Here is an 11,547-nt window from a genome sequence, read left to right as displayed (position 1 = left end):
CATATTCACAATTTGAAGCACTCCAGCGTGGTTATGAACATGAAATTATCCAGCCATGGCTTCCTGTTTCACAGAAATATAAATAGGAGGGAAAACAAAGCCCAAAGATACTGTATTTAAATACTGCACACCTAGGTATGTCGAGAATGGCAGGAGGGGAGTCCTGCATGGGTTTTATTCATTCAAAGAATTTGAGGGCTACTGCTCGGTTGATTGTTGATTGTGATGGAGGTGAATTTCAGAATGAGTAGATGCAATTTTTTTTTTTTTCTCATGTGTCATGTTTATAGTCTATGGTCTTAATCTATATTTGTATATACAATTATATTTTCTGTTTTGTTCTTTGAAATAATAATAAAAAAAAAAGATCACTGTTATCAGTTTGGTTTTTTGGAGGCACCATGCATAAAATAGGATGCAGACACTGAAAATATACTGTATGTAGTCAATTGAATTTAAAACTACTTTATTGGCTTAAATATTTCACATGCAGAATTGCCAAAGCAAAAGAAAAATGTCCAAAATTATACTAAATAAATAAATAAACAAGAACCATGACAGAGGACAGATTAAAATAAGAAAGGCATCAGCTATTTGCACTAAGTGATAGCAGGATTTTCTGCTATTTAAACTACTTATTGCAAACAGTGGTAATTATCTGCACCTCAGTATTGTACTACAATATAAAACAGTATGCAATAATAACTTATTGAGTGTAAATTATAATTTTAATTCAAATTATTAAATGGATATCACCTTATTGGGACAATAAAGCCCTCCCTCACAACTTTTTGATTATTTCCTTAATTTTTATTGAAAATAAATGCTTTTTTGAAGTGATTTGAAATTTGAAAAGGGAGAAAAAACTTTGCTAGAAGGCGGATTCGAACCTGGATCGATCACGTCAAAATGTAAAAACCACGCGTTTTACCATCTGCGCCACTAGAGCTGACGACTGAAATTATCTTTTGTAATCTTGACTAGCCTAATAAGAAATATATAAGGGTTAAAGGGTAATATTACAATATACACAGTGAAGTAAAGTGCAACAGAATGTTAATAAATATACTACACAGATATTACAAAATAAACTCTGTAATTCCGTATCATTTTACCTGAGATGAGACATGGTTAAAATCATGTATATGTGCTGTATTACATTTTATTGTTTTATTTTTTTTCCACCTTAGCATTCTTAATACTTTTACATTTTAGTAGAGTATTCTGTTAAGTATGCGCATGCGTTTTTATGACGTGTTACGTCATGCACGACGCGAAAACACCTACCCCCCGCCCCCATACACCCAAAGCGCGTGCTGTAAAAAGCCCGTCAAACAGCGCCTGATTACTGAACTAAGTTATGTTTTGTGCTAATACTGTCAAAACACACCAGGTTTATGTATAGACTCAGTTGGTTATGTCTAAAATGAAGGTAAACAGCTGAGAGAAACGCATGCGTGCCTGTATATTAGATGCCTGCAGGTCTTAAAGGGGCAGTACTAAACATGCTGCCGACTGTAATTAAAGGGATAGTTCACCCTAAAATTGTAATTCTGCCATTATTTACTCACTCACATGTTGTCCCAAACCTGTATTAATTTCTTTCTTGTGCTGAACACAAAAGAAGATATTTTGAAGAATGTGGGTAACCAAACAGTTGCTGGTTCACATTGACTTTAACAGTAGGGAAAAAAATACTATGGAAGTCACTGTAGACCAGCAACCGTTTTGTTTTCCACATTCTTCAAAATAGCATTTATTTTCAGCAGAAGAAACTTGTTCAGGTTTTGAGTGAGTAAATGAAGGTATAAAAATCAAACACTAGCCTATTTTAATTTTGGGGTGAATTATTCCTTTAATGTTAATAAAACACCAAACACAAAGAGAAAAATCACTCACTACTCTTGACTGAAAAACTTTAATACAGTTGCTTTAATAGGAATCAATCCATATAGTGTTTTATTTTTATATTTGTTCATTCAATTTATTGAATGCTCCTGCTAAATACACCTATTGTAGACTACCTGAAAATAAAACACTGTTTATTTTATTTGTATATTATGTGTATTTGTAATGTGTATCTTTGCTCTCATTTTTTAATAACAAAGATAAAATAATGACAACGATTTTTATCTTCACCCACTTTGGCCTAAATATCCGCCATACTTTTTTATATTTTGTTACCTTGAAAGGCTTTGTCTTTATAGTAGGGAAATTAGTCTGGCTGTACTGCTCAAACAGCTTGCAAAATAGAAAATCCAACATGACAAAGAATTGTGATAATATTGTGAATCGTGATATTTAAATTTTTTTTTTTTTTTAAATCGTGATATTTTTGCCATATCGCCCACCCTAGCTGAGGGGACCAAACCCATACCCCCATTTTGCCCCTGCCCTCCGGAGGTCTGTGCACGCCACTGCTCATCAGGCATTATAGGAGACAATTTAGAGCTGTTAATTTTTTTTTTTAAATCGTGATATTCTTGCCATATCGCCCACCCTAGCTGAGGGGACCAAACCCATACCCCCATTTTGCCCCTGCCCTCCGGAGGTCTGTGCACGCCACTGCTCATCAGGCATTATAGGAGACAATTTAGAGCTGTTAATTTTTTTTTTTTTAAATAAAAGATCAAAAGGATTAACAATGCAGATTAATTTTCACAGCCGCCTTTGGTCATATTTACCAAGGGTGCCGATATTTCTGGCCATGACTGTGTATATATATATATATATATATATATATATATATATATATATATATATAGGCTACAGCAGGGGTACTCAAATATAAACTTGAAAGGTCCACTTACCAAATTTCCATTCAGTCCGAGGTCCGGAAAAGTGATGGTCAAATTCCAAATAGAGAACTCCAACAAAACAAAAAAAAAAGGCAACCCCCAGAACTTTCGAACTGTACACAAAAAACGACATGGTAGGCCTTTTAGTGTGTAAGGTGACACCTTCTTTGTGCCGCCAGTTGTTTAAACTTGGGCATAAAAGGTGTGAGGGCCAGGCGGAGGCACTGATGTAAGTGTTCATTGGTGAGTGTGCTGTGGTATGCGTTTTTCACCATGTTCATGGTTGAAAAGGCAGATTCACAGCAGTATGTTGAGGGAAACATTGTGAGAATTTGAAGGGCCACTGCACTGGAAGAAGCAGCACTGGCCCATGGGAAGACTTCAGTTGAGAATTCTGCAATATTTTTCACAAGAAATGGATTTTCGATACACAGCAAGACTTGTTTTCCCAGAGTGAAATCTTCAAAGCGAGTTTGGAAATTTTTAATCAGCTTGTCCAGGAATTCAGCATAATTGTGATGGTGATGTTTTCCTGCAGTCTGATCCAAAAGTCTTGGGAAGTGAAGCAGGTCCTGCTGTAAGTCACATTTGAACACCTCCAGCTTCCTCTGGAAAGCACGGACAGCTGACATGAGGCCACACACTGTGCTGTTTTTGCCCTGGAGCTTCATATTAAGGTCATTGAGATGGGAAGTAATGTCAGTTAGAAAAGCAACAATTTCCATTTTCTCTTCATTCTTCATGAAATCCACAAACAGTTTGGCTTTTGCACTCTTCTGATCCAACAGAAATGTCTCCAGCTCTTTCCGCAGTGCCCAAAACCGCTCCAGTACCTTGCCTTTACTAAGCCACCAGACATGGTTGTGAAGGAGCAAATCATCAAATGTTGCATTCACCTCTATTAGAAATGAGCGCAACAAACGATGTTGCAGAGCAGAGGATGCTCTCAGATAGTTGACAAGTTTCATGACTGTTGTCATGACTTCCGAGTACCTTTCTCCAAGGCTGGCACACAAAACCATCTGGTGAATTATGCAGTGGTATGCCATGAGGTCAGGGTGGTGAGCTCTCAAGCGTGACACTAATCCCCTCTCTCTCCCAATCATACATGGCGCTCCATCAGTAGCAATGGAAACAACATGCTTCAGGTCTATCTCTCTGTCTCTAAGCATCTGTGTCACTGCTTCATAAATCTCATCCCCCCTTGTGTGTCCATGGAGGTTTGTGAGACCCAAAACATCTTCATGAAATTCTCCCTTTTCTTCATCAAAAAATCTGACAAAGACCATGAGTTGTGCATTGTCTGTGGATTCATCCACAGCCAATTAAATGAATTTGGCTTTTTTTTATAGCAGAACTAAGTTGTTCAAGCAAATCATCAGCAAGTATTTCAGTTCGTCTTGCAGCAGTGGAATCAGAACAGGGTATTTGGCTTATTTTCTTAATTTTTTCATCCTTTTGATTCCATTCAAACAGAGCAGTCACCACTTCACTCATACACTTCTTGACTATTTCAGCATCAGAGAAGGGTTTCTTGTGTTTTCCCAGGACCCATGCTACTCTTAGTGAGGCTTCCGTTGCCCACTCCTGTTGTGTGGCTGATCTAACTATTACACTGCTTGTAGCTTCATAGGATGATTTCAGCTGTTTTTCTGTGTTCTGAGGGTAATTTTGTTCAAAATGTGTATGCTTGGTTTCATAATGGCGTTTCACATTACCACTTTTGATGATTGCTACCGTGTCGTTGCAGATTAAACACATTGGTTTTGTGCTTCCCGCGGGGAGCACGAATGCATATTTTTCTGTCCACTCACTTTTAAACTCGCAGTTTTCTAAATCAACCTTTCTTTTCTTGTCAACGGGCAGCTTTGAGCACGCCATTTTCACTTTTAGTCAGCAAAAAAAGTTACCGATATTTGCAGTGCTCGCAAACGATGAGACTGCCTGGCCCAGAGCACGTGACCGGTGGATAAATATCGCTGCCTTCAGTGACTGAGTGAATGACGTTGCTATAGCGATGCTGTTACAGCTGCTGTGATTGGACATAGATGAAGCAGCCAAACCGAGTAGAAGCCTCAAAGATATATAGCGCGGAATCACAATTGCGCACTGCACTGAAAACTCATTTGGATTATGATTAAAATAGCATGTTGATTTTGGCGTTGGTCCAGATTTAACCGTGTCTGGGTCCGGATACGGCCTATTGAGTACCCCTGGGCTACAGTATATATGTCACGTGTCGGCCCGTCTGAGTTCCTGTTTTACTTATTTGGTTTAGTTCTGTTTCTCGTCAGTTGATTATCGATTCATTGTAATGAGTTGCATTATCTTGTTTGCTCTTTTGTTCCTGTCTGTTTATAAGCCCTCTGTTTTCCCTCATTATTTGTCCGGTCTTGATGTTAATAAATGGGAAAGTGAGTTTATGTTTGTTTCGTTCTCCGAGTCCTTTTTTGTTTCAGTCTGCGAAAACCACATATCCGTGACAGAAGACGAGACCGACCAAGATATGGAGTTTGCGGAATATTTCGCCGCCCTAGCCCTCCGGAATCTTCCATTCTACGATTTCGCCTGGGAATTCTGTCAACTCGCCGCGGCAACGGCGTGGGATGACGCCACCTTAATTAGACTGTTCCGGCTCAGAGCCAATCTCTACCGTCCTGTAGACCTCCCAGACACCACGGGATTGTGTTGGAGAGAGGCTGTTCTTCGGTGTCTGGGAAGCGTCCGGGCCCGAGCCGGAACCAACCCGTCAGCCGCGGCTCCCCCTCGTCAGTCGTCATCTCCGGCACTCTCTAACCTCGCCAGTGCCCGCCGTTCGCGGCCACCCAAGCCCGCCACCAAGGAGTATAGCAAGCCCGCCGCCAAGGAGTATGGCAAGCTCGCTGACAGAGGCTGAAGTGCCTGTAGGAATTTTGAGTATGAGGGGATGTCGTACCCACCTGTGCCTGCTCCTTGCCAGTGCCCGCCAGTGCCAGCTCCTTGCAAGAGCCCTCCTGTGCCTCCGCTGGTCCCGTCCAGCTCTCTTGTGCCTCCGCTGGTCCCGTCCAGCTCTCCTGTGTCTCCACTGGTTCCGTCCAGCTTCGCGCTTCCAGAGCGCCCCCAGTGCCTGTGCCACGAAGGCGCCCCCAAGAGTCCGCGCTGCCAGAGCGCATCCAATAGTCCGCGCTTCAAGAGCGCCCCCAAGTGCCTGCGCCACAGAGGCGCCTCCCTAGCTCCGCGCTTCAAGAGCGCCCCAGTGCCTGCGCCACGAATGCGCCCCCAAGAATCCGCGCTTCCAGAGCGCCCCCAAGAATCCGCGCTTCCAGAGCGCATCCAAGAGTCCGCGCTTCAAGAGCGCCCCCAAGTGCCTGCGCCACAAAGGCGCCTCCCTAGCTCCGCGCTGCCAGAGCGCATCCAAGAGTGCCTCCGCCAAGAGTGCCTCCGCTGGTCCCGTCTAGCTCTCCTTTGTCTCCACTGGTTCCGTCCAGCTTCGCGCTTCCAGAGCGCCCCCAGTGCCTGTGCCACGGCGCCCCCAAGAGTCCGCGCTGCCAGAGCGCATCCAATAGTCCGCGCTTCAAGAGCGCCCCCAAGTGCCTGCGCCACAGAGGCGCCTCCCTAGCTCCGCGCTTCCAGAGCGCCCCCCAGTGCCTGCGCCACGAATGCGCCCCCAAGAATCCGCGCTTCCAGAGCGCCCCCAAGAATCCGCGCATCCAAGAGTCCGCGCTTCAAGAGCGCCCCCAAGTGCCTGCGCCACAAAGGCGCCTCCCTAGCTCCGCGCTGCCAGAGCGCATCCAAGAGTGCCTCCGCCAAGAGTGCCTCCGCTGGTCCCGTCTAGCTCTCCTTTGTCTCCACTGGTTCCGTCCAGCTTCGCGCTTCCAGAGCGCCCCCAGTGCCTGCGCCACGAAGGCGCCCCCAAGAGTCCGCGCTGCCAGAGCGCATCCAAGAGTCCGCGCTTCAAGAGCGCCCCCAAGTGCCTGCGCCACAGAGGCGCCTCCCTAGCTCCGCGCTTCCAGAGCGCCCCCCCAGTGCCTGCGCCACGAATGCGCCCCCAAGAATCCGCGCTTCCAGAGCGCATCCAAGAGTCCGCGCTTCAAGAGCGCCCCCCAGTGCCTGCGCCACGAAGGCGCCCCCAAGTGTCCGCGCTTCCAGAGCGCCCCCAAGAGTCCGCGCTGCCAGATAGCCCCCAAGAGTCCGCGCTGCCAGAGCGCCCCAAGAGTCTGCGCCGCCAGAGCGCCCCCAAGAATCTCTGCTGGTTTCATCCAGGCCCGCGCTGCCAAAGCGCCCCCTAGAGAATTCTTTTTTTGGGGGGGGGGCTATACCCCTGAGAGTCCTGCTCCGTCTTGGGCGCCCAAGCTCCCTGCTCCACCATGGCCACCCAAGTCCCCGGATCCACCATGGCCTCCCAAGCTCCCTACTCTGCCATGGTCACCCAAGTCCCCGGATCCGCCAAGGCCACACGAATCCCTGGATCCGCCATGGCCTCTCAAGCTCCCTGCTCCGCCAGGACCTCTCAAGCTCCCTGCTACGCCATGGCATCCCAAACACCCTGACCCGCCATGGCCGCTGGAGTCCCCTGACCCGCCATGGCCTCCCAGAGTCTCCTGTTCCGCCCTGGATGCCTCCCCCTGTATCCCTGTCCTGCACCGGCTTCCAGGGCGCCCACCCTCCATCCCCGGTGGTATTGTTATGGCGCAGGACGCGCCTTCCGGGAGGGGGAGGTACTGTCACGTGTCGGCCAGTCTGAGTTCCTGTTTTCCTTATTTGGTTTAGTTCCGTTTCTCGTTAGTTGATTATCGATTCATTGTCCTCACCTGAGTTGCATTATCTTGTTTGCTCTTTTGTTTTTTTGCAACGGTCGTCTAGTCAATTTCTTCTTTCGGTTCCTCGTTCACATTTTAAAATGAAAGACGACCGGGCTTTTGCTGTGGCAGCACCTAGGCTTTGGAACAGTCTTCCCCTCCACATTAGATCTACTCCTTCTCTTTCTTTGTTTAAATCTGCTTTGAAAACCCATTTTTATTCTGTATGTTTTAATTCTGTTTGAGGGTGTACAATTTTATTTGTCCCTTTGTTTGTCTTGATTGGGTATGTTTTTACTTTGTTTTATATTTGATGTACAGCACTTTGGTTGCAACTCCTGTTGTTTTAAATGTGCTTTATAAATAAATAAACTAAACTAAACTAAACTTTGTTCCTGTCTGTTTATAAGCCCTCTGTTTTCCCTCATTATTTGTCCGATCTTGATGTTAATAAATGGGAAAGTGAGTTTGTTTTTTTCGTTCTCTGAGTCCTTTTTTGTTTCAGTCTGCGAAAACCACATACCCATGACATTATATATATGTACAGCCAGTACAATAAGTATTGAATGACACAGGGAAAAATGATTGAACACATGAAAAAAGGGAGGTGCAAAGGTGCATGGAAAGCCAAGACACCAGCCATGCCCGCAGCCAGGGGGGGGGGGTCGTGTGGTTCGAACGACCCACCCCATACTGCCAAAGGTCCAGAATTTAAGTATGTTTTTTTTTTTTTTTTAAATAAACAAGTGTTCTTTTAAATAACAACTACATTTAAAGCCATAAAAATTATTAAATACCTTAGTTAGTATAAGAAAAAAAATTAATTTTAATTTCAAAAAGTCTTACATTTGGGGAAGGAAAGACAAGAATCGCGTTATGGATTAAATGTGCTAGTCATTTGAAGCGCCACACGGACCTTTTATCCGCTCAGATCAAATTCAAACAGCAGCGGAGTGCAAGATTACTAGAGCAGACGCGTTACTAGCGAGCACTAAACAGCGCTGTGAGATCCAGAATGAAGCGCTTGAAATCAGCGAGGGACACAATCTGTGCGCAACGAGAAAGTCAGAATAATTTACCATGGATTTATTTTACTGTAACACTAACTGCACCATGGTATTGCGGCAGAAATGAGAGATATATCGAATTGTATTGGTATAACATGTATTAAAGGAGTAATGAAATATAATTACAGTATTTTGTGATTAAGCTAGTTTGTGCATTTATACTAAATGTATTAGACCACTCTTCTTCATACAAATACCTAGAACCATGTATAGGCCAAGACAAGTTAATTTTTATACAATGGTATCGAGGTGCTATAGGCCTGTGTTTTTACTGGTTATCATGTATGCTATGGAAGACCAAGGGTTCATTTTAATAACTCAGTCAGAATAATTAAATTGCACCATATAAAATGAGTTTCTTTTGATAATGAACATGAATTTACATCTGCATCCTAACAGATGTAATCCTGCATCCTCAAGCTACTGTCAAATGTGCATTTTTAAGAGACAAAAAGTAATATTACTAATATTGCAGCCAGCACTGCAAACTATATAGCCTATCACTCATTAGAACAGGGATCACCAGACTCGGTCCTAGAGCGCCGGTGTCCTGCAGAGTTTAGTTTCCAACTTGCCTCAACACCACCTGGCAGGAAATTTCTAGACCATGATTACCTAGTTCGGGTGTATTTAAACTCTGCAGGACACCGGCGCTCCAGGACCAAGTGTGGTGACCCCTGCATTAGAGCATCCAGAAACTAGGAAATTCATTTTTCAATTAAGATATTTATTTTGTTGAGGAAAAATAACTGGAAAAGTGTCAAGACTTCAAAGACATGAAGTGTTTGTCATGTTCTCAGCATAGTCGTTTAAAACCACAATTAAAATCTGGCTTCTACAACTTTCATTTAGGAGCAAAAATCTGCCTTTAAACTTTATCATGATCAATTTGATCAATTTATCATGATAATTATTGATATTGACTGATATGAAACATTTTGTTTGTTTGTTTTTTTGTTTTTGGCCATATTGTCGCTCCTGACAGGCTCGCTTTCAAGGGAACTGACTGACTTCAGATAAGTTTCGATGCCATTTTCATTTAATGCCTGATGAAGTAGCATTTACAAACACAGCGCCTCGTTGTGTTCAGCCATCACCGGGGAAACCGCTGTATTTTTGCCGTCCAAAAGAGTTGTGCTTCACTATGTCAATGTCACACAGTTTTGCCAAACAGATTTTGATAACTGGACAGCTAAATAAAATGTGCGGTGCACCAAAGAAATAGACTAAAAGGGTAATGCGGCTGCAGATCCGAGGTACATACATATTTCTGCGATAAGCACCTAATATTTGCCATATAAAATCTATGCCTACACAGAAGTAAGCCCTGTCTAGGCGCTGCCCCAGTATGGTTTGTGTCAAACCATTTGTTAGTCTGGTTGTTTGATGAGAGGGAGATGAACTCAGGAGTTGCAATAAACGCTTTAACAGCAGAGGACTCTTATTCTGTTGCACAAAACTGAAGACGACATGATGATGGCATCATTTGATCGTTGCTTGACCAATCAGTGAAAAGGGGCGTTTCATTTCTGCTCACATGTGGAAATCGAACATTCAAGCTGTTTATTCATGTTCTACCCCTGAGTGTAAAAACGGAAAATCAAGGCGATTTCTTGTTTTTTTGAAAAAATGAAAAACGAAAATGGTGCCGTTTTCTCATGTTTCTGTTTTCAATTTTAAATTAAAAAAACTAATGAACACGACGTACACGGTCCGTGTACGTTGCGTTCATTCGTTTTTTGATTTAAAATTGAAAATAGAAACATGAGAAAACGGCACCATTTTCGTTGCTTTTTCAAAAAATGAAAAACAAGAAATCGCCTTGATTTGCCGTTTTACATTCAGGGGTTGAAAATGGATAAACAGCTCGAATGTTCGATTTCCACATCTGGGAGGGAATGAAACGCCCATTTCACTGATTGGTCAAGCAAAATGAAGCGGTGCCGTCATCATGTTGTCTTCAGTTTTGTGCAACAGAATAAAAGCATTTATTGCAACTCCTGCGTTCATCTCCCTCTCATCAAACAACCAGACTAACAAGTGGCTTGACACAAACCATACTGGGGCAGCGCCTAGACAAGGGCTTTACTCCTGTGTAGGCATAGATTCTCTATGGCAAATATTAGGTGCTTATTGCAGAAATATGTATGTATCTCAGATCTGCCGCCACGTTACCCTTTTAGTCTATTTCTTTGGCTCACAGCCCATTTTATTTAGCTGTCCAGTTATCAAAATCTGTGTGGCAAAGCTGTGTGACATTTACATTATAGTGAACATTTACATTATAGTGAAGTGCAGACCAGTATTGATTTTAGCGTGAGTTTTTTTTTTCATTGAGAAGTTTATATGATACTGTCATTATCTGACGGCATGTTACACATGTATATAATGCATGCTATTTTTATAGAAAAGGGCATTTTTCTAACTTTATAAAATATGTCTGTCACCTTTAATATTAAATTCCTGAATTTAGTCAATATTTGAAAAATATGACATTATAGGTGTTACCAGAGGTGGGTAGAGTACCCGAAAACTGTACTCAAGTAAAAGTAAAAGTACTTGAAGAAATATTTACTCAAGTAAAAGTAAAAGTAATAGTCTGAATAGTTACTTGAGTAAGAGTAAAAAAGTATCGGATAAAAAACTACTCAAGTAGGTAGTTACTAGTTACTTTGGATATACTGAATATAGTCTATTTTATTTAGATATATAGATATTTAGATACATTTTTATATACACACACACACTGCCGTTCAAAATACTTTTAATGTTTGTTTTTCTTTAATGTAATTTATTTCAGTGATGCAAATCAGAATTTTTATCAGCCTGATTTATTATCAGTGCTGTTTTTTTTTAGCTTTCTATTCATAAAAGAATCCTGAACAAAATGTCACAGGTTCCAAA

This window comes from Onychostoma macrolepis, chromosome 11 (genome assembly GCF_012432095.1).
Source record: "Onychostoma macrolepis isolate SWU-2019 chromosome 11, ASM1243209v1, whole genome shotgun sequence".
Taxonomy (NCBI): domain Eukaryota; kingdom Metazoa; phylum Chordata; class Actinopteri; order Cypriniformes; family Cyprinidae; genus Onychostoma; species Onychostoma macrolepis.
The sequence above is the reverse complement of the archived record's forward strand: the minus strand, read 5'-3'. Positions refer to the sequence as shown.